General features: G+C 50.4%; 1 protein-coding gene across 4 annotated transcripts in view; it reads left to right on the top strand.

Annotated features, from left to right (window-relative positions):
• The window catches only part of bnipl (BCL2 interacting protein like), a 76,230-nt gene that overhangs the window by 17,946 nt on the left and 34,237 nt on the right, over nt 1-24,047 (top strand). Inside the window, exon 1 of one of the 4 annotated variants that reach the window (XM_085978611.1) lies at nt 22,200-22,435. The exons of the other annotated variants lie outside the window; for them this stretch is intronic. The gene's annotated coding sequence lies outside the window, so the exon portion shown is untranslated. Of the gene's footprint in view, nt 1-22,199; nt 22,436-24,047 lie in introns of those variants that run through there. 4 annotated transcript variants of the gene reach the window in all.

Genomic DNA, 24,047 nt, shown 5'->3' with positions numbered 1-24,047 from the left:
ACGGGGCGGGGACTCGGTGCGCGTTAGGACACGGGGCGGGGACTCGGTGCGAGTTAGGACACGGGGCGGGGACTCGGTGCGAGTTAGGACACGGGGCGGGGACTCGGTGCGAGTTAGGACACGGGCGGGGACTCGGTGCGAGTTAGGACACGGGGCGGGGACTCGGTGCGAGTTAGGACACGGGGCGGGGACTCGGTGCACGTTAGGACACGGGGCGGGGACTCGGTGCGAGTTAGGACACGGGGCGGGGACTCGGTGCACGTTAGGACACGGGGCGGGGACTCGGTGCGAGTTAGGACACGGGGCGGGGACTCGGTGCGAGTTAGGACACGGGCGGGGACTCGGTGCGAGTTAGGACACGGGGCGGGGACTCGGTGCGAGTTAGGACACGGGGCGGGGACTCGGTGCACGTTAGGACACGGGGCGGGGACTCGGTGCACGTTAGGACACGGGGCGGGGACTCGGTGCGAGTTAGGACACGGGGCGGGGACTCGGTGCGAGTTAGGACACGGGGCGGGGACTCGGTGCGAGTTAGGACACGGGGCGGGGACTCGGTGCGAGTTAGGACACGGGGCGGGGACTCGGTGCGAGTTAGGACACGGGGCGGGGACTCGGTGCGAGTTAGGACACGGGGCGGGGACTCGGTGCGAGTTAGGACACGGGGCGGGGACTCGGTGCGAGTTAGGACACGGGGCGGGGACTCGGTGCGAGTTAGGACACGGGGCGGGGACTCGGTGCGAGTTAGGACACGGGGCGGGGACTCGGTGCGAGTTAGGACACGGGGCGGGGACTCGGTGCGAGTTAGGACACGGGGGGGGGACTCGGTGCGAGTTAGGACACGGGGGGGGGGGGGGCAGTAGAGTGTTAGATGAGCTGATGGTTACCGAGGGTGCAAGGTGGGAGGGAGGCCAGGAGAGTGTTGGAGTAGTTGAGTCTGGAGGTATTGTTGAATAGTACAGCACAGGAGGAGGCCATTTGGCCCATCGAGTCTGCGCCAGCTATTTCAAAGTCCCACTTCCCACCACCCCCCCCCCCAGTTCTTTCCCCATAGCTCTGCGATTTTTTTTTCTCCTTCAAGTCTTTATTAGGTCGATTAGGCTTATACTCGCTGGAGTTCAGAAGAATGAGAGGGGATCTCATTGAAACTTATAAAATTCTAACAGGACTAGACAGACTAGATGCAGGAAGGATGTTCCCGATGGCGGGGGAGTCCAGAACCAGGGGTCACAGTCTAAGGATAAGGGGTAAGCCATTTAGGACAGAGATGAGGAGGAATTTCTTCACCCAGAGAGTGGTGAACCTGTGGAATTCTCTACCACAGAAGGCAGTGGAGGCCAATTCATTAAATATATTCAAGAAGGAGTTAGATATATTTCTTAAGGCTAAGGGGATCAAGGGATATGGGATCAAGGGATATGGGGAGAAAGCAGGGACAGGGTGCTGAGTTTGGATGATCAGCCATGATCTCATTGAATGGCAGAGCAGGCTCGAGGGGCCGAATGGCCTCCTCCTGCTCCTATCTTCGATGTTTATCCAATTCCCTTTTGAAGGCTACTATTGAATCTGTATCCACTGCCCTATCGGGCAGCGCATTCCAAATCCTAACCACTCGCTGCGTAAAAAAGTTTTTCCTCATGTCGCCTCTGGTTCTTTTGCCAATCACCTTAAATCTGTGCCCTCTGGTTACCGACCCTTCAGCCATTGGAAACAGTTTCTCTTTACCTACTCTGTCAAAACCCCTCATGATTTTTAAACGCCTCTATCAAATCTCCTCTTAGCCTTCTGTGTTCCAAGGTGAACAACCCCGGCTTATCATGTTGATATTTGTTCCCTGACATGAATCAGTCATTCATGAAAGACTTATGAAATAATACTGGGTGGCCTGCGGGTGGCGCTGTCCAGGGAGAGTATAAATACTCAGGCACGGGCCCAGCTTGTGCAGGACATTCTTAACAGGAACTAGTGAAGGACACAACTAGACCTCCATGTTGTAAAACAGTTGATTAAAGCTTTATTTAATGCTTAGACCAAGTGCCTACTAGTTTTCTTACGTCAGTACCCACGCAGTGTTTTTACACTGTGTTACCAAATCAACCCGTTGCTAAGCAAACCATCAGGCTTGGCTTGTGTTAGAGGTTAGTCATCAGGTTTTTTGAGCTTCCTGTAGATGGGAGGTGTCCGGAAATTCCACAGCGTGTTATTGCTAGATTTACTGAGCGATGTTGAGAAAATCACGGTTGATTCTTAAAAGCAAAAACCTTAGCAACGTGTAAATAAGCAGGAATATTGATATCGATTTCATCTGCCTTCTTTTCGACTGCCAGTTTTCTTCACCCCACCCCCGCCCCACACTCTTCTAAAGCTGTTAACTTCTGATTGCGATGCTGGATCCATGCCGTTGTTTGCCCAATTGTCCGTTCTTCCAGTATGAGTCTAATCACCGAGCGTCGGCACGCGAATTGACTCTTCTGGCTCTAGATGAAGGGGATATAGCATGTCTTGAAACCTGGGCATATAGGAAGGGGAGGGACGGTGAGGCACACGGGCACCCCCGATGATGGAGAACTTGTCCCAGACGTTGGAAAGTAGACGTATAAGGTGCTGAAGTTGCGCGTGTGTGTGTGTGTCGGCCGTGGCTCAATGTGTTAGCACTCTCGCCTCTTGAGTCAGAGGGTCCTGGGTTCAAGTCCCCACTCCAGAGACTTGAGCACGGATATCCCGACTGACACTCCCAGTGCCAGTACTGAGGGAGCGCTGCATTGTTGGAGGTGCCGATTTCGGATGAGACGTTAAACAGAGTCTGCCCTCTCGGGTGGGCGTGGAAGATCCTACGGCACTATACGAGACGGAGATCGATAGATTTTTGGTTACTAAGGGAATCAAGGGATGTGGCGATAGTGTGGGATGGTGGAGTTGAGGTCAAAGAACAGCCATGATCTTATTGAATGGCGGAGCAGGCTCGAAGGGCTGTGTGGCCGACTCCTGCTCCTATTTCTCCCTGGCGTCCTGGCCGATATTTATCTCTCGACCTGCATCACTACAACAGATGATCTGGCCATTCCGCTCCTCCCTCCACACACTGGGTCACTGGATAACTATCGGGAGTATCAGGCTAATCTTCTTCCTTCCTCGCCCACTGAAGCCAACGGTAGGCCCAGTCGAGATGAGCTATTTCAGACCAGGGATCGGAGTTCACGTACTTTTTGTATAATTCTATCCCCTCCCCTCTGGGAGGGTGCTGACTGCTTGCTACTTTTCCACGGCCACCAGTCGCATCCTCTGGCATCTCGCACCAGTGGCCAATTTTCAGGTGTGGGTTGGCTGCGTGACCACAGTGGGCATCACAGCGGAGCTGGAATCTGTCCCCTCTCGGCCTCCACGCGCTCTCGTGTACCGTCCGGTAGTGGTCGCTGTACAGCAAGTAGGAGCAGGAACTCTGACCAACTCTTCCTTCTCTCGCCCAAGTACTTTTAACCGCTTGACCTGGGCCAATATTTATCCCTAAACCAAACATCACTTTTTTTTAAAAAAGTCATTATCTCATTGCTGTTTGTGGGATCTTGCTGTGCGCGAATTGTCTACATTGCAACAGTGACCACACTTCAAAAAGTACCTCATTGTCTGTAAAGCGTCCTGAGGTAGTGAAAGGCGCTATATAAAAGCAAAAAAGTGCAACATCCCCACTGACACCTGGGAATCCCTGGCCCAAGACCGCACAAAGTGGAGGAGAAGCATCCGGGAAGGCGCCGAATACCTCGAGTCTCTTCGCCGGGAACAAGCGGAAGCCAAGCGCAAACAGTGGAAGGAGCGCACGTCGACCCAAGCACCCCACCCACCCGCCCCTTCAACCGCCGTCTGCCCCACCTGTGACAGAGACTGTAGGTCCCGCATTGGACTCATCAGTCACCTGAGAACTCATTTCCAGTGTGGAAGCAAGTCATCCTCGGTTCCAAGGGAATGCCCAAGAAGAAGATGATAAAAGCAAATTCATTTCTAGAGGGATAGAATTCAAAAGCAGAAGGGCTATGTTAAACTTGTATCGAACCTTGGTGAGACCACACTTGGGAGTACTGTGCACAGTTCCTGTCTCCATATTATAAAACGAATGTAGAGGCACTTTGAGAAGGTGCAAAAAAGATTTACTAGAATTATACCAAAACTGAGAGGATCAGGAAAGATTGAACAGGCTGGGGCTCTTTTTTTTATAGAAAAGAGAAGGCTGAGGGGTGACCTGATAGAGGTTTTTAAGATTATGAAGGGATTCAATAGGGTAGGTGTAGAGATGATGTTTCCGCTAGTGGGCGAGACCAGAACTAGGAGAGAGTCGCTAATCAATCCAGTAAGGAATTCAGGAGAAACTTCTTTACCCAGAGAGCGGTGAGAATGTGGAACTCGCTACCACAGGGAGTGGTTGAGGTGAATAGTATAGATGCATTTAAGGGGAAGCTGGATAAACACATGAGGGAGAAAGGAATAGAAGGATATGTTGATGGGGTGAGATGGAGAGGGGTGGGAGGAGACTGGTGTGGCGCAGAAACACTGGCACGGAGCAGTTGGGCCGAATGGCCTGTTTCTGGGCTGTAAATGCTATGTAAGTTCTTTCTACTATGCAAGTTGTTTCTATCTAGATAAAGCTGACGTTTAAGTGATGCTAGCAGGGTGCTCCATAACGGCTCATTGACCTGCCATGGTGCGTAACCTTGCGCGGCGCTGAGCTGCACAGTGTGCAGTGACTGCTCACTTTCGAGCCCAGACTGATCCTAAGGGTGGACCTGTGGCTCCAAGGTGAACCTACATTCCCTGCTCATTACAGCCTTTGACTAGAGCACGCCCAAAAGCAGGCTTTCCCAATTGAAAGGAATGCCAGCATGTCGCGCCTTGTCGAACCAGATGCTCGCCAGATTGGAGAACATCTTTCCGATGTGATCACCTCCGCTTTGACGCAAAGGCTTTGCTCTTGGCTATGAGTTTTCTGGTTTTTTTCTCACTTTTTTTTGAATCTCTCTGAAAAGGTAGATGTCGGAAGCTCTGCAGTTTTTCACCAGATGTTTTGTCAAGCATTAAAGGAATAAATGATATTCTGATCATACAATTGTAATTAGGAATTTTTTGAGACGTGCAATGCAGATAAAAGGAAAAAGAGAAAGCTTTGCACCTTTCGTAACCTCAGGACGTCCCAAAGCCAATGACATACCTTTGTAGGCACTGTTGTGATGTAGGAAACGCGGCAGCCAATTTGCGCACAGCAAGCTCCCACAAACAGCAATGTGATAATGACCAGATCATGTTTTAGCGATGTTAGGTGAGGGATAAATATTGGCCTCAGGACACCGGGGAGAACTCCCCCTGCTCTTTTTCAAAATAGTGCCATGGGATGTTTCTGTTCACCTCCGAGAGCAGATGGAAGCCTTGGTTTAACGTCTCATCCAAAAGACGGCACCTCCGACACTGCGGTGCTCCCTCAGTACTGCCCCTCCGACAGTGCGGCGCTCCCTCAGCGCTGCCCCTCCGACAGTGCGGCGCTCCCTCAGAGCTGCCCCTCCGACAGTGCGGCGCTCCCTCAGCGCTGCCCCTCCGACAGTGCGGCGCTCCCTCAGCGCTGCCCCTCCGACAGTGCGGCGCTCCCTCAGTGCTGCCCCTCCGACAGTGCGGCGCTCCCTCAGTGCTGCCCCTCCGACAGTGCGGCGCTCCCTCAGTCTTGCCACTCCGACAGTGCGGCTCTCCCTCAGTACTGCCCCTCCGACAGTGCGGCGCTCCCTCCGCACCGCCCCTCCGACAGTGCGGCGCTCCCTCAGTACTGCCCCTCCGACAGTGCGGCGCTCCCTCAGTACCGCCCCTCTGACAGTGCGGCTCTCCCTCAGTACTGGCGCTCCCTCCGCACTGCCCCTCCGACAGTGCGGCGCTCCCTCCGCACCGCCCCTCCGACAGTGCGGCGCTCCCTCAGTACTGCCCCTCCGACAGTGCGGCGCTCCCTCAGTACTGCCCCTCCGACAGTGCGGCGCTCCCTCCGCACCGCCCCTCCAACAGTGCGGCGCTCCCTCAGCACCGCCCCTCCGACAGTACGGCGCTCCCTCAGTACTGCTCCTGGGTGTGTTGGCCTGAATTTTGTGCTCCAGTCTCTGGAGTGGGACTCGAACCCACGACCTTCGAACTCGGGGATGACTCCGCCACGGCTGAGACCCAGCGAAGTAACACACAACCAAACCCGGTGTCCTGGGGCCAATATTGATCCTTCAATCAACATCACTAAAACAGATTATCCGGTCATTATCACATTGCTGTGTGTGGGAGCTTGCTGCGCACAAATTGGCTGCTGCGTTTCCTCCATTATAACAGTGATCACGCTTCAGAAAGTACTTAATTGGCCGAAAAGCTCTTTGTGACGTCCGGTGGTCGTGAAAGGCGCTGGAGAAATGCAAGTCTTTCTTTCAAAAGGAATGGCTCCTCTATTGAACAGGAAGCCATACAGGAGGTGTGTTGCGTCAGAGGTCACAGGTACAGTACAGATGTTGGAGAGTGATAGGTGTCGTAAAGCAACCCTTTCCGGTCTTGTTATCTGGCAGCCAGTACAAATCTGAAGGGTGAGTAAAATGTCTCGGGAGTAAAGAGAATGTGAGAAACCGGGCCTGGTCCATGTGACGGTGAGCCCGTTTCGCCTTGTTGGGTTTAATGTCGGTGGCATGTTGTAAAACGTTTCACTTCATGAATTAACATGTTATCTCCCTCCAGTCTTCAAACAGTTAAACTTACAAAGCAATGCCCTGTTGTGGAACTGGGCGGAGTACATGAGGCAACCTTGTTTACAGTCTCCAGTTCTCCAATTGAGGGAAGCGATTCTATTTTAAGCTTCCATGGCGTGTTTCGTTTATGCAATAGACCTTTCCGTTTAACCCTTTGTGTTGTATGCTCCTGCACCCCTCCTGTTGCAGTCATATTCTCTGTTCCCTCGTGGGTTTTCTCCTCTTCATTATTGCACTCTCCTTGCTCCTCCTAACCTCATTCCGCTCTCCTCTCCTCGTGTCCCTCTCACCCTCTTTCCTTTTGTAACACTCTTCTTCCTTCCCTCATGGGTGATCTTTTTCCTCCTCGTCTTTGTCCTCATCCCATAGGTCTCCTCTCTCAACTTGTAGCGTTCCCCTCCTCCTCCTCATAGCCTCCTTCCGTGTAACTCCATCCCTATTCCCTTGCCCTCATAACTCCTTCCATGTGGCTCCCTCCCCTCGCTCTTCTTCATCCCTCCTCTTCCCTTTGCAGTTCCCTTTCTCCTCCCTTCCCCTCCTAGCCTCCTCCTCTGCTTTCCTTTACTTGTCCCCTGGCCCCCATGTTAGCCGATATTGTTAACGGTTCTCTCTCCTCCGGTACTGTCCCCCTCCCCTTCAAATCTGCCGTCATCACCCCCTCTCTTCCAAAAAAAACCCAACCCTTGACCCCTCCGTCCTTGCAAACTACCGCCCCATCGCCAACCTCCCTTTCCTCTCCAAAGTCCTTGAACGTGCTGTTGCCTCCAAATCCGTGCCCATCTTTCCCGCAACTCCATGCTTGAATCCCTTCAATCTGGTTTCCGCCCTTGCCACAGTATCGAAACGGCTCTCGTCAAAGTCACAAATGAATATCCTACGTGACGGTTGTCATGAATCTCGCCGTTCGTGTAGAAATGACTCATGAGATAACACTGGGCGGCCAGCTGGTGGCGCCGTCCAAGGAAAGTATAAATACTCGGGCGTGGGCCCAGCTTGCTCGGGACATTTTTGTAACCAGGAACTAGTGATGTAACTAGAACTCGTGGTTGGGAAACAGTTGATTAAAGCCTTGTTTTATACTCGGACCAAGTGCTTAGTAGTTTTCTTACGTCAACGGTGACTGTGGTAAACTGTCCCTCCTCGTCCTTCTCGACTTGTCTGCCGCCTTTGACACGGTTGACCACACCATCCTCCTCCTGACGCCTCGCCTCCATCGCCCAGCTGGGTGGGACTGCCCTCGCCCGGGTTCCATTCTTATCCACCCAGTCGTAGCCAGAGAATCGCCTGCAACGGCTTCTCTTCCCGCTCCCGCACCGTTACCTCTAAGCCGCGCGGTCACGCCGCGCTCTTCAGGTCCCGTGCAGCCGGTGAGCCGGCTTTTAAATTGGGGGGGGAAAAAAACCCACGCACGCACAGGATTTTGAACGGGCTGCGCAGCACGTTAAAGGGGTCGCACTGCCCAAAAAATGATTACAGGGAACACTGCTGTGGAGTCCCCCCGAGGATCCATCCTTGGCCCCCTCCAGAAAACAGGTAGGTGACTGGTTGGTGAGTACTTTCACAAACTTATTCTAAGTAGAATTCAATAATTAAGCTTAATCGTAGTAAATAAAAGGGTATTGTAAGGGTTAAGTCATGGAAGGGCAGCTCGGACCCATGTCATGCTCCTCCTGTGCCATGTGGGAAATCAGGGACACTGTCCCTGACAACTATGTGTGCAGGAAGTGTGTCCAGCTGCAGCTCCTAGCGGACCGCATGGCGGCGCTGGAGCTGCGAATGGACTCACTCTGGAGCATACGCGATGCTGAGGATGTTGTGGATAGCACATTCAGTGAGTTGGTCACACCGCAGGTAAAGGCTAGCTCAGACAGTAAATGGGTGACCAAAAGGCAGGGTAAAGGCAGGAAGGTAGTGCAGGAGTCACCTGCGGTCATCTCCCTCCAAAACAGGTTTACCGTTTTGGGTACTGTTGGGGGAGATGACTTATCAGGGGAAGGCACCAGCAGCCAGGTTCAGGGCACCATGACTGGCTCTGCTGCACAGAAGGGCGGGAAAAAGAGGGATAGGGCTATAGTGATAGGGGATTCAATTGTAAGGGGGATAGATAGGAGTTTCTGTGGCCGAGACCGAGACTCCAAGATGGTATGTTGCCTCCCTGGTGCAAGGGTCAAGGATGTCTCGGAGCGGGTGCAGAGCATTCTGAAGGGGGAGGGGGATCAGCCAGTTGTCGTGGTACATGTAGGTACCAACGATGTAGGTAAAAAGAGGGAGGAGGTCCTACAAGCTGAATTTAGGGAGTTAGGAGCTAAATTGAAAAGTAGGACCTCAAAGGTAGTAATCTCTGGATTGCTACCAGTGCCACGAGCTAATAAGTTTAGAGAGAGTAAGATAGATAAGCTAAATACGTGGCTTGAGCAGTGGTGCAAGGGAGAGGGATTTAAATTCTTGAGGCATTGGAACCAGTTCTTGGGGAGGAGTGACCTGTACCAAGGGGACGGTCTACACCTGAACTGTGAGGGAGCCGATGTCCTCGGGGTAATATTTTCTAGGGCGGTTCGGGAGGATTTAAACTAATTTGGCAGGGGGATGGGAACCTAGGTAGTGGAAAAGAGGGAAGTCATATGAAGTCAGAAATAGATGGTAGAAAGGTGAGAAGCAATAAGCAAAGGAGAGAAACACAAAGGGCCAAACTAATTCATAATGAGAGTGTGAAAAAAGCAAGCCTGAAGGCTTTGTATCTTAATGCTAGAAGCATTAGGAACAAGGTGGATGAATTAGTTGTGGAAATAGAGGTAAACAAGTATGATTTGATTGGGATTACAGAAACGTGGCTGCAGGGTGGGCAAGGCTGGGAACTTAACATCCAGGGATATACAATATTTAGGAAGGATCGGCAAAAAGGTAGGGGAGGTGGGGTAGCATTGCTGGTAAAGGAGGGGATTAATGCAATGGAAAGGAAGGATATTAACTCGGATGAAACGGAATCTGTATGGGTAGAAATTGAGAAATAGCAAGGGGAGGAAAACGTTAGTGGGTGTGATATATAGGCCTCCAAATAGTAATATGGAGGTGAGGGAAGGCATAAAAAGGGAAATTAGAGAAGCGTGCGATAAGAGCACAGCTGTCATCATGGGTGACTTTAATTTACATATTGATTGGACTACCCAAATTAGTAAAAATTCCGAGGAGGAGGAATTCCTGGAATGTTTTCGGGACGGTTATCTGGACCAATATGTCGAGGAGCCGACTCGAGATCAGGCCATTTTAGACTGGGTATTGTGCAATGAGAAGGGACTTATCAGCAATCTTCTTGTACGAGGCCCCTTGGGTCAGAGCGATCATAATATGATCGAGCTCTCAGTCGAGATGGAGAGTGAGGAAATTGAATCAGAGACTAAGGTCCAGAACTTAAATAAAGGGAATTACGAGGGTATGAGACGGGAATTGGGTAAGATTGATTGGGTGGTGTTTCTGGGGGGATTGACAGTGGATAGACAATGGCAAGCATTCAAAGATAGAATGGAAGAATTCCAGAACATGTTTATACCGGTTTGGCATAAAAATAAACCTAAAAAGGTGACTCAACCGTGGATAACGAGGGAAATTAGGGACAGCATAAAATCAAAAAAAAGGGCATATCAACTGGCAAAAAAAAGCACCAGACCGGAAGATTGGGGGCAGTACAGGATACAGCAAAAGAGGACAAAGGGATTAATCAGGAAGGGGAAAATAGAATACGAAAGTAAACTTGCAGCAAACATAAAGACAGACTGCAAAAGCTTTTATCGGTATATCAGGAGGAAAAGACTGGTAAAATCCCAAGTCGGTCCCTTGCAGTCCGATTCGGGAGAATATATAATGGAGAATAAGGAAATGGCAGACCAATTAAACTCATACTTTGGTTCTGTATTCACAAAGGAGGACACAAATAACCTCCCAGGAATATCAGCAAACATAGGGACTAATGAGAGGGAGGAGCTGACAGAAATTAGTATCTCTAGGGATATGGTGTTGGGTAAGTTGAGGGGACTGAAGGCCGACAAATCCCCGGGGCCTGATAAACTACATCCTAGGGTACTTAAGGAGGTGGCCCTGGAGATAGCAGATGCTCTAAGGATCATCTTCCGGAACTCCATTGACTCGGGAACAGTACCCGTGGATTGGAGGGTAGCTAATGTTACCCCAATATTTAAAAAGGGGGGTAGAGAGAAAGCAGGGAATTATAGACCAGTAAGCCTTACATCGGTTGTGGGCAAAATGCTAGAGTCCATTATTAAGGATAAAATAGCGGAGCACTTGACAAATGGGGAAAGGATCGGACAGAGTCAACATGGATTTACAAAGGGTAAATCGTGTTTGACTAATCTGCTGGAATTTTTTGAGGAAGTAACTGGTAAAATAGATGGGGGAGAGCCAGTGGATGTGGTGTACCTTGACTTCCAGAAAGCCTTCGATAAGGTTCCACACAAAAGATTATCATGCAAAATTAAGGCTCATGGGATTGGGGGCAAAGTATTAACGTGGATAGAGAACAGAGAGTTGGAATAAACGGCTCGTTTTCGGAGTGGCAGGCAGTGACCAGCGGGGTGCCGCAAGGATCTGTCCTGGGACCCCAGCTGTTCACAATATATATAAATGATCTGGATCAGGGAATTGGATGCAATATTTCCAAATTCGCTGACGACACTAAACTAGGAGGAGGGGTGGGCTCTGATGAGGATGTCAGGAGGCTACAGTGCGATTTGGACAGGTTGGGGGAATGGGCGGATACGTGGCAGATGCACTATAATGTGGATAAATGCGAGGTTATCCACTTTGGGGGTAAAAACAGGAGGGTAGATTATTATCTAAATGGCAATAGATTGGGAGATGGGGAAGTGCAGAGGGACCTGGGTGTTCTTGTGCACCAGTCACTGAAGGAGAGCATGCAGGTGCAACAGGCGATTAAGAAGGCAAATGGTATGTTGGCCTTCATATCAAGGGGGTTCGAGTATAGGAATAGGGATACCTTACTACAGTTGTACAAGGTGCTGGTGAGACCGCATCTGGAGTATTGTGTACAGTTTTGGTCGCCCCATCTGCGGAAGGATGTTCTTGCCATGGAAAGAGTGCAACGGTGATTCACCAGGCTGATACCTGGAATGGCGGGAATGACCTACGAAGAGAGATTAAATAGTTTGGGCTTGTACTCACTGGAGTTTAGAAGATTGAGAGGGGATCTCATCGAAACATATAAAATTATGGCAGGCCTGGACAGGCTGAATCAGAGAGAATGTTTCCAATGGCCGGGGAGCACAGAACCAGGGGCCACAGTCTAAAAATAGCGGGCAAATCATTTAAAACAGAGATGAGGAAGAATTTCTTCACTCAGAGTGGTGAGCCTGTGGAATTCCCTGCCACAGAGGGCTGTGAAGGCTAATTCAATAAATATTTTCAAGAGAGAATTGGATATATTTCTGAAGGCTAAGGGGATTAAGGGTTACGGAGAAAAGGCGGGGACGGGGTACTGAACTGGTAAGATCAGCTATGATCTCAGACGAAGATCAGCCATGATCTCATTGAATGGCGGAGCAGGCTCGAGGGGCCGAATGGCCTACTCCTGTTCCTATCTCTATGTTTCTATGTTTTCTATTGCTCATCTACGTGCTGCCCCTCGGCGACATCATCCGAAAACACAACGTCAGGTTCCACATGTACGCTGACGACACCCAGCTCTATCTCCACTCACCCCCCCCCCCCCCGACTTCTCTCGACCCCCTCCACGGTCTCTAAATTGTCACACTGCTGGTCCGACATCCGGTCCTGGAAGAAATCTCCTCCAGCTAAATATTGGGGAGACCAACGCCACTGGCTTCAGTCCCCGCCACAAACTCCGTGCCCAAACCACTGACTCCATCCCTCTCCCTGTCCCTCTGTCTGAGACTGAATCCGACTGTTCACAACCTCGGTGTCATAGTTGACCCTGAAATGAGCTTCTGACCACACATCCGCGCGATCCCTGAAACCGCCCACTTCCACCTCCGTAACATCGCCCGTCTCCGCCCCTGCCTCAGCTCATCTGCTGCTGAAACCCTCCTCCATGCCTTTGTTACCTCCAGACTTGACTATTCCTGGCCGGCCTTCCATCTTCCACCCTCCATAAACTTAACCTCATCCAAAACTCTGCTGGCACTGTCGTAACTTGAACCGAGTCCCGTTCGCCCATCACCCCCTGTGCTCGCTGACCTACATTGGCTCCCAGTTGAGCAACGCCTCGATTTTAAAATTCTCATCCTTGTTTTCAAATCCCTCCGTGGCCTCTTCCCCCTCCTTATCTCTGTGACCTCCTCCAGTCCTATAATCCACCCTAGACCTCTGCGCTCCACCTATTCTGGACTTTTGAACGACCCCGATTTCCATCGCTCCACCATTGGCGGCCGTGCCTTCAGCTGCCTGGGCCCCGAGCTCTGGAATTCCCTCCCTAAACCTCTCCGCCTCTCTCTCCTCCTTTAAGATGCTCCTTAAAACCTACCTCTTTGACCAAGCTTTTGGTCATCTACCCTAATATCTCCTTATGTGGCTCGGTGTCGAATTTTGTTTGACGGCTATCCTGTGAAGTGCCTTGGGATTTTATACTACGTATAAATGCAAATTGTTGTTCTTGTTTCTTTTCTGACCTTTGTAAACTAAGGGACTCTGGGTAACTATGCAGCCACAGTCACATGGTGTGAATGGTGTAGTCAAATAATATAACCACAAGCCCTTCAAGAGTTTGACTATACATGGCCACCTTGCTATTGGGTTTTCGGTTACAGGATTATCTTTGAAACCAGCCACCTGTGTGGGCAGTGAAGTCTTTGAGAAGGTCCTCCTTGTGCTGTTATGCTGAATTATTATCTCATCTCGAATATGCTTTGGCGTCATATCGGTGCCTCAGCTTGGTGTCCACCCGTACACAATGCCGTAACAATTGTTAAGAATTAGGATGCGGGGGGCAGCAAAGTTTTGCATGAACTCACGGTTGGAGTAGCCTGTTTAGATTGGCAGTCAAATGCTCGAAGGAGCTGTATCTTGGTATTTGATCGATTTCCTTGCCTGGAAACTCTCTTGAGCAATAAGGCCAAAGCCTTTTCCGCCTCACCCTTGCCTTCAAGACACCTTTGGTGGGGCGTGCATTCTACATTACTTAACGTTTCTCTACGTTCAGCCGGCCCTTAGTCAATCTATCATATTGGCTTGTCTCATTGAATGTGTCTCGTCTCCCTTATGCTCGGAGCCATTTGTGTCATCGGCAGATTGTATTTTACAAGAGGTTAGTGAGCTGCTGTCCAAATGCATGTTCCTGCTCCTCCCTGACTGGAAATTCACAGGCCTAGAAATTGGGTTGAGGCGCCAAAGTGGCGCCAAGTTCGCCTGGGCGCTGATTTTTGCGCCGCGTTCGGAGCATTAACGAACGTCAGAAATTCAGTTTCAGCGCCCCAAGAGGGAGACGGGGCGAGGCTCGAGGTGCTCCGCGTCCCTCTTCGGGCGCTGAAACTGCATATCGCAGCGCAACGTGCCGCAGCGCCACACGCTGCGGCACGGCACGCTGCGGTACTGCAGGCCTTCCTCCCATTGTTAAGGGGGAGGGGCCTGCAACAGCGCGAGCCCCGATCGCGAGTGCCGGCAAAAGAGCCCGGCACCGAGGAGAATTGCCGGGCCCTCGGGGAAACAGCCGGCAATGCCGCGGGGGGGTCAGGAGGCCGGGGACGGAGGTGCTGGCAGGCGGCCGCCCTGCACCTCCACCTTAACTTGCGCCACTGCCGGCCCAGCAAGGCCCCGTGAACCGGGCGCGGGTAGCAAACGGTGCTACAGCGGCGTTCGCTACCAAATATCGCGATCAGGGCGCTGCGCACACCGATGACGTCATCGGTGGCGGCGCAGCGCAACAGGCTAACGCCACCATTAGCGCCCCCGCTGAATATCGCGGGAGGCGCGGCCAGTGGCGCTACAGCCACTGACTGCCCTCTTTAGGCGCTAATAGGTGGCGCTACTCACCCAATTTCTCCCCCACAGTCTCTTACTCCAATTCATTCAGGATCCCAAAACTGTAAGACCCTTTACATTCATCCGACAATCTACAGGCTTTTAAAAACCAAAATTAGTGTCACTCATACAGCGCCTTTCACGACCTTGGGACATCCCAGGGCGTTTTACAGCCAATTAAGTACTTTTTTTGAAGTCGCTGTTGTGATGTAGGGAAATATGAGTTGTATTCCCTAGAATTTAGACGGTTAAAGGGTGATCTGATCGAAGTTTTCAGGATATTAAGGGAAACGGATAGGTAGGTAGAGATAAACTATTTCCGCTGGTTGGGGAGTCTAGGACTAGGGGGCAGAGTCTAAAAGTTAGAGCCAGACCTTTCAGGAGTGAAGTTAGGAAACACTTCTACACACAAAGGATGGTAGAAGTTTGGAACTCTCTTCCGCAAATGACAATTGATGCTGGGTCAATTGTTAATTTTAAATCGGAGATTGAAAGATTGCTGTTAACCAAAGCTGTTGAAGGATACGGGACAAAGGCGGGTAGATGGGAGTTGGATCGTAGATCAAGCCACGATCTCATTGAATGGCGGAACAGGCTCGAGGGGCTGAATGGCCTCCTGCTGTTCCTATGACAGCCATTTTGCGCACAGCAAGCTCCCACAAACAGCAACGTGATAATGACCCGATCATCTGTTTTTAGTGATGTTGGTTGAGGGATGAATATTGGCCCCAGGACACCGGGGAGAACTCCCTCTGCTCTTCTTCCAATAGTGGCCGTGGGATCTTTTATGTCCACCTCGGAGAGAGAGAGAGAGAGAGAGAGAGCAGACGGGGCCTCGGTTTAACGTCTCATCCGAAAGCCGGCACCTCCGACAGTGCTGCGCTCCCTCGGCACTGCACTGGGAGTGTCGGCCTGGATTTTGTGCTCTGCGGGACTTGGCCATTTACCTCGGGTTCTCAAAACAAAAAATGTACTTCTAAGAGTGGAAACAGCAGCAGACCCAATATAAACCTATCAAATTTCTTGTGAAAATACATGCGAGTACCCCTTGGATCGCTGGGTGACCTCCCCAAAGAATTCCTGGGGATTAATGAGGCTTCTAAATCCATGTTGGGCTTTGCTTATGAGGTCTGTGCTCCTTTGGATGGACAAAAGTCCATTTTCAACCCTATTAAAATTCACTTCTGAAACTCGGCAACGCTGAGCTAATCATTATATATATATATATATATATATATTATAACTAATCTTTAATGGTAATGAGACTCTTTTGTGTCAGCCATCGCTCAGTGGGTAGCACTCTCTCGCCTCCGAGTCAGAAAGTTCCAGTCCCTAGAACACAAAAGCTAGGCTGACACTCCAGTGCAGTGCTGCGGGGAATTGCTGCTCTGTCGGAGGTGCCGTCTTTCGGAGGAGACGTTAAACCGAGGCCCCGTCTGCTCTCTCAGGTGGACGTAAAGGATCCCATGGCCGCTATTTCGAAGATGAACAGGGGGAGTTATCCCTGGGGCCAATATTTATCCCTCAATCAACAAAAACACACGATCTGGTCATGATCACATTGCTGTTTGTGGGAGCTTGCTGTGCGCAAATTGGCTGCTGCGTTTCCCACATTACAACAGTGACTACACTTCAAAAAAGCGCTTTGAGAGGTCCGGTGGTCGTGAAAGGCGCTGTAGAAATGCAACTCGCTCTCTTTCTCTCTCGCTCTCTTTTTCTCTCTCGCTCTCTTTCTCTCTCGCTCTCTTTCTCTCTCGCTCTTGCTCTCTCTCGCTCTCTTTCTCTCGCTCTCTTTCTCTCGCTCTCTTTCTCTCGCACTCTCGCGCTCTCTCTCTCTCGCGTTCTCTCGCTCTCTCGCTCTCTCTTTAACAGTTTGCATGCTGCCTGAAGACTGACAGCCCATGGTAAACATTGCTGTGGCAAATTTACGCCCATTGAGGTGTATAAACTTATGAGGGGCCTGGATAGAGCGGACAGGAAGGACCGATTTCCCTGAGCAGAGAGGTCGATAACCAGGGGGCAGAGATTTAAAGTAATTGGGAGAAGGATTAGAGGGGAGTTGAGGAGAACTTTCTTCACCCAGAGGGTGGTGGGGGTCTGGAACTCGCTGCCTAAAAGGGTGGTCGAGGAAGAAACCCTCACCGCGTTTAAAAAGTACTTGGATATGCACTTGAAGCACCGTAACCTCCAGGGCTACGGACCAAGAGCTGGAAAGTGGGATTAGGCTGGTTGGCTATTTTTCGGCTGGCACGGACACGATGGGCCGAGTGGCCTCCTGTGCCGTAAATTTCTATGATTCTATGATGCTATTGGTGATTTGTGTCAAGGGTCCTCTTGGAGAGACGGTCTGCACAGAGCGGGATTGAAACAGAGTGTACTTTAAACAGAGTGTTTTATTTGGAAAGAGTGGAAATTTCTGGTAAGTATTGGGTAAGTAGTAGATGTAAAAAGTGAAATTTAGTTTAACATTTTGATTTTAACCTAGAACTTTAAAAACTGTAGTTAACGGAAGCTGCCTGCCAGGGGCAGTTAACAGTCAGTCAGCTGTAAGTGTTTGTCTTGAATAGGCGCGAATCACCAGGAGCAGGGGCGCTGAGTTAACACTTGTAAATTGGGTGAGGCTCCTAGAGTATAAAAGTACAAGAGTAAGCAGGTCTGCAGAGTACAGAGCGGGACTAAAACGGAGTGTACTTAAACCGAGTGTTTTATTTGGGAATTTGGAAAGAATGGGAATTCAGAGCAGAGAAGGGAAGGAGTTGCTGCTTTTTGCCTACACTACTTGTAGTGCTCTGTGTTACAGATAGATATTTAATTTCAGTACCCATAACTTAATCTAGGTCAAGTAAGTAGTCAAGAAACTACACTGTAAACTAAGTTACCTAATTACAAATGTAATTAAATAAAACAAGGTCATATAGGGATGGCAGTGCAGGTGGTGTGCCGCAACTGCAGCATGTGGGAGTTTGTGGAGAGCATTGTGATCCCGGACAGCCACGTTTGCAGTAAGTGCCTGCAACTTGAGGAACTTCAGCTCAGAGTTGTTGAGCTGGAGTCTGAGGTGCAGACATTGTGGGGCATCAGGGATGGGCAGAGTTACCTGGACACTTTGATCCAGGAGGCAGTTGAGTCACATTCCTTAGGTTAGGTAGTGGTACAGGTCTGGTTAGTGGGTCAGGGACAGGAGGGTGTGACTGCAACTCAGGCAGGTAAGGGGACCCCAGGGGCAGTGCTGGAGGAGCCTCAGCCTTTGCCCTCGTCCAACAGGTATGAGGTTCTTGCTGCCTGTGTGGATGAGGATGGGTGAGCAAGCTGCAGGAAGCCATTCAAGTGGGGGGAGTGAAAGGGAATGTAGTTGTGATAGGGGATAGTATAGTCAGGGGGATAGATACTGTTCTCTGGAGCCGCGACTGAGAGTTCTGAAGGTTGTGTTGCCTGCCCGGCGCCAGGGTTAAAGACATCTCCTCGCGGCTGGAGAAGAACTTGGAGTGGGAGAGGGAGGATCCAGTTGTCGTGGTCCATGTAGGAACCAATGACATAGTTAGAACTAGGAATGAGTTTCTGCTGGGGGAGTTTGAGGAGCTAGGATCCAAATTAAAAAGCAGAACCTCAAAGGTAATAATCTCTGGATTGTTACCTGAGCCACGCGCAAATTGGCATAGGGACAAACAGATTAGAGGTTTAAATGCGTGGCTCAAGAGTGGTGTGAGAGGAAGGGGTTTCAGTTCATGGGGCACTGGCACCAGTACTGGGGAAAGAGGGAGCTGTTCCGTTGGGACGGGCTCCACTTAAACCGGGCTGGGACCTGGCGAACCGAATAACTAGGGCAGTAGACGGGGCTTTAAACTACTGAAGGGGGGGTGGGAGGATTCAGGAAAGAGTAAATTTAAAAGCAGCGAGAGAAATGTTAAGGCTCTAGAGCAGAGCAGAGTTTTGGGTAAAAATAAGCAGAGGGGGTCAGGAAGGGACAGAGAGAGTAACAAAGGTAATAAGGCATCAGTGACTAAGGTGACATCAGGGAAAAATAGAAATAAGTCAAAGCTGAAGACACTATATCTGAATGCGCGAAGCATTCGCAACAAAATAGATGAATTAATAGCACAGATAGAAATGAACAGGTTTGATCTAATAGCCATAACGGAGACGTGGTTGCAAGGTGACCAAGGTTGGGAACTAAATATTCCAGGATATTTAACTTTTAGAAGAGATAGGCAAAATGGGAAAGGAGGAGGGGTAGTCCTGATAATAAAGGATGGGATTAAGACAGTAGAGAGAAAGGATCTTAGCTCCGAAAATCAAGAAGTAGAATCAGTTTGGGTGGAGCTAAGAAACAGCAAGGAGCAGGAAACATTGGTGGGAGTTGTTTATAGGCCCCCAAACAGTAGTTGTAATGTAGGGCAGAGTATAAATCTGGAAATTAGAGGCACATGTAACAAGGGTAATACAGTGATCATGGGGGACTTTAATCTACATATAGACTGGACAAACCAAATTTGCAGTAATAGTGTGGAGGACGAATTCATGGAATGTATGCAAGATAGTTTTCTAGATCAGTATGGTGAGGAACCAACTAGGGAACAGGCTATTTTAGATCTAGTATTGTGCAACGAGAAAGGGTTAATTAATAACCTTGTAGTAAAGGGGCCTTTATGGAAGAGTGACCATAATATGATAGAATTTTATATTGAGTTTGAAAGTGATTTAGTTAAATCCGAAACTAGTGTCTTAAATCTAAACAAACAAAACTACGTAAGTATGAGGGGCGAGATGGCTACGGTAGATTGGGATTAAAAGATATGACGGTAGACAAGCAATGGCTAGCATTTAAGGCCTGCCCGAGATCTATATTGCTCACCTGGTTAAGACGGTGAGTACCTGAGCCTTGCGGATGAGGATGGTGCCAGGCTAGATTGCTCGGTCAGGGTCCGAGTCCGCTGGTCTCGGATGCTGGTAGGAGGGGCACTACAATTGGCCGCAACACCTCCAAGTGGGGAGGGAAGATCAGAACGATTCCTGTTGGAAAGTGATCGTGTGTGGATGTCACTTGGAATCATCCAGCACAGGTGGAGGCCATTCGGCCCATCGTGCCTGTGCCGGCTCTTTGAAAGAGCCGTCCAATTAGTCCCACTCCCCCCCTGCTTTCTCCCCATTGCCCTTCAAAATTTCTCCTTTTCAAGTATTTATCCGGTTCCCTTTTGAAAGTTACTATTGAATCTGCTTCCACCGCCCTTTCTGACAGCGCGTTCCAGATCACAGCAACTCGCTGCGTTTAAAAAAAAAAAAAAAATGTCTCCTTCATCCCCCCTCTGGTTCTTTTGCCAATTATCGTAAATCTGTGTCCTCTGGTTACTGACCCTCCTGCCAGTGGAAACAGTTTCTCCCTATTTACTCTGATCAAAAATCCTTTGTCATTTTGAACACCTCTATTAAATCTCCCCTTAACCTTCTCTGCTCTACCCCAGCTTCTCCAGTCTCTCCACATCACTGAAGTCCCTCATCCCTGGGACCATTCTGGTCAATCTCCTCTGCGCCCTGTCACGATAAGATTGGGCCCAGCTCTCTCGGTCTACTTGAGTGAAGCAGTAAAGGGCGCCTGGCGGTTGTGGAACTCGGCAAGGAGACAACACCTGCAGGGGGATATTGGATAGGAGGAGTCTGGGGAGGGGGAAGCAGGGGTGGTAGAGAGAAAACGGGGAATTATAAGCCTGACATCGGTAGTGGGGAAAATGCTGGAGTCCATTATAAAAGATGTAATAGAGCACTTGGAAAACAGTGACCGGATCGGACAAAGTCAACATGGATTTACAAAAGGTAAATCGTGCTTGACTAATCTACTGGAATTTTTGAGGATGTAACTGGTAGAATAGATAAGGAAGAAACAGTGGATGTGGTGTATTTGGACTTTCAGAAGGCTTTCGATAAGGTACCTCATAAGAGATTAGCATGTAAAGTTAAAGCACATGGGATTGGGGGTAAGGTACTGACTTGGATACAGAACTGGTTGGCAGACAGGAAGCGAAGAGTTGGAATAAATGGGTCTTTTTCCGAGTGGCAGGCAGTGACTAGTGGGGTACCGCAGGGATCGGTGCTAGGACCCCAGCTATTCACAATATATATTAATGATCTAGACGAGATGTAATGTAATATCTCCAAGTTGGCAGACGACACAAAGCTGGGTGGGCGTGTGTGCTGTGAGGAGGATGCCGAGAAACTCCAGTATGATTTGGACAGGTTGGGTGATTGGGCAGATGCAGTATAATGTGGATAAATGCGAGGTTATCCATTTTGGTGGCAAAAACAGGAAGGCAGATTATTATCTGAACGGCAATAGATTGGGAGAAGGGGAAGTGTAACGAGACCTGGGTGTCCTTGTGCACCAGCCGCTGAAGGTAAGCATGCAGGTGCAGCAGGCGGTTAAGAAAGCAAATGGTATGTTGGCCTTCATAGCGAGAGGATTCAAGTACAGGAGCAAGGATGTCTTGCTGCAGTTGTACAGGGCCTTGGTGAGACCACATCTTGAGTATTGTGTGCAGTTTTGGTCGCCTTATCTGAGGAAGGATGTTCTTGCCATGGAGGGAGTGCAGCGAAGATTCACCAGGCTGATACCTGGGATGGCAGGAATGACGTATGAGGAGAGATTGGGTCAATTAGGCTTATACTCGCTGGAGTTTAGAAGAATGAGAGGGGATCTCATTGAAACTTATAAAATTCTAACAGGACTAGACAGACTAGATGCTGGAAGGATGTTCCCGATGGCGGGGGAGTCCAGAACCAGGGGTCACAGTCTAAGGATAAGGGGTAAGCCATTTAGGACAGAGATGAGGAGGAATTTCTTCACCCAGAGAGTGGTGAACCTGTGGAATTCTCTACCACAGAAGGCAGCTGAGGCCAATTCATTAAATATATTCAAGAAGGAGTTAGATATATTTCTTAAGGCTAAAGGGATCAAGGGATATGGGGAGAAAGCAGGGACAGGGTACTGAGCTTGGATGATCAGCCATGATCTCATTAAATGGCCTACTCCTGCTCCTATCTTCTATGTTTCTATGAAGCTAGGAATAGGAGGAGGCCATTCAGCCCCTCAAGCCTGTCCCACCATTCATTGAGATCATGGCTGATCTGTATCTTAACTCCATCCACCCGCCTGAGTTCCGTAACCCTTAATCCCCATACCCAACAAATGTGTATCGCTCTCATTTTTGATATTTGCAATTGGCCCCACAGTTTTTTTTGGAGGGGGGGACGAGTTCCAGATTTCCACCACCCCTTGTGTGAAGAAGTGTTTCCCCGACATCACCCCTGAAGGGCCTGGCTCTGATTTTTAAGGTGGTGCCCCACCCTTGTTCTGGACTCCACCCAGCCACCAGAGGAAATCGTTTCTCTCCATCTACCCAATCAGCTGAGGCCAGGGAGCGAGAGGGGGCTGGCTCTTTCTGCCTTCTGCTCTGAGCTGTCACTGGCAGGTTAAAACCAGGAATTGCGTGCCGGGGGTTGCTCGGGGTAACTGGGCCGATGGGTGTGGCTGTGGTGTACATGCCAAGTCTGCAGGTGAGCTGCGATGTTGTAAACACTCTGCCAGTCTAACTCTGTAGCATGTAGCCAGGCTGCCTAGACGTTCAAGGGGAGAGAGTCGGCACTCTGTATACATCGCGCCCTCTGCCAAACTAGCTGATCAGGCGATACGTTAATTACAAGTAAGTGCCCTTTTAAAAACTATGCACTCTGCACTGTTTGGGTGTGCGGTAACTTTACTTCTAGATTTTTGATGGACCATGTTTTTTTTGGACTAGTTAGGGCGTTGTATTCAAAGGATCAAGTTACATTAGAAAGTAACAATATGTTATGAACTCAGAAAATGTAAATGCAATTGTATTTTTTTTCCTGTTGGCTCCTATCTGCTGTTCCTCTCCCCTTTTAAGTAACATTTCCGTCCTCCAGATGCTTCCTTCCCCCCTCCCCACCCCAAGACTGCTGCAAATGTTGATCGGACATACCCAATGAATGTATCATTGGAGACATTCTCTGAGTTCCTGAGCCACTGTTGCAACGGCTTACTGGCGTACAGTGACCTGCAAAGACATGTTCTGTAGCAGGCGAAAGACCTCCTGGCTCCTGCGGCGAATCATCGGAATAATGCACGTCAAGTAAAGCAGCGGGAGGGGGAAATCTCTGAGTTATTCTAACTGTCTGGCTGTGGCTCAGTGGGTAGCACTCTCGCTCGTCTCTGAGTCAGAAAGTCGTGGGTTCAAGTCCCCACTTGAAAGACTCGCGCCCATAATCCAGGCTGGTGCGCCCAGTGCCAGGACTGAGGGAGCGCCGCACTGTCAGAGGGTCAGTACTGAGGGAGCGCCGCACTGTCGGAGGGGCAGTACTGAGGGAGCGCCGCACTGTCGGAGGGGCAGTACTGAGGGAGCGCCGCACTGTCGGAGGGGCGGTACTGAGGGAGCCCCGCACTGTCGGAGGGGCGGTACTGAGGGAGCCCCGCACTGTCGGAGGGGCGGTACTGAGGGAGCGCTGCACTGTCGGAGGGGCGGTACTGAGGGAGCGCCGCATTGTCGGAGGGGCGGTACTGAGGGAGCGCTGCACTGTCGGAGGGGCGGTACCGAGGGAGCGCCGCACTGTCGGAGTGGCGGTACCGAGGGAGCGCCGCACTGTGGGAGGGGCGGTACCGAGGGAGCGCCGCACTGTCGGAGGGTCGGTACTGAGGGAGTGCCGCACTGTCGGAGGGGCAGTACTGAGGGAGCGCCGCACTGTCGGAGGGGCAGTACTGAGGGAGCGCCGCACTGTCGGAGGGGCAGTACTGAGGGAGCGCCGCACTGTCGGAGGGGCCGTCTTTCGGATGAGACATTAAACCGAGGACCCGTCTGCCCTCTCAGGTGGTCGTAAAAGATCTCACGGCCACTATTGGAAGAGGTGCAGGGGGAGTTCTCCCCGGTGTCCTTGGGCCAATATTTATCCCTCAACCAACATCACTAAAAACAGATGATCTGGTCATTATCACATTGCTGTTTGTGGGAGCTTGCTGTGCGCAAATTGGCTGCCGCATTTCCTACATTACAACGGTGACCACTCTTCAATAAGTACTTCATTGGCTGTAAAGCGCTTTGGGACATCCTGAGGTGGTGAAAGGTGCTATATAGAACCAAGTCTGTCTCTCTTTCAGTTGTGGGACTATTGGGATGGTTGGGGGCTTATGAATTGGGCTGCTCCGACAGCAGCTCTCGGCAGGGGCGGGGGAGGGTGCGTTATGAAAATTCAAGTGCCAGATGCCACTAAAGCAGGGAGCTCATCTTTCATACTGTCTGG

The sequence above is a fragment of the Somniosus microcephalus genome, unplaced genomic scaffold, assembly GCF_052327205.1.
Source record: "Somniosus microcephalus isolate GS21.2 unplaced genomic scaffold, FLI_Smic_1.0 unresolved_chr7, whole genome shotgun sequence".
Classification (NCBI taxonomy): Eukaryota; Metazoa; Chordata; class Chondrichthyes; order Squaliformes; family Somniosidae; genus Somniosus; species Somniosus microcephalus.
The sequence above is the reverse complement of the archived record's forward strand: the minus strand, read 5'-3'. Positions and strand labels throughout refer to the sequence as shown.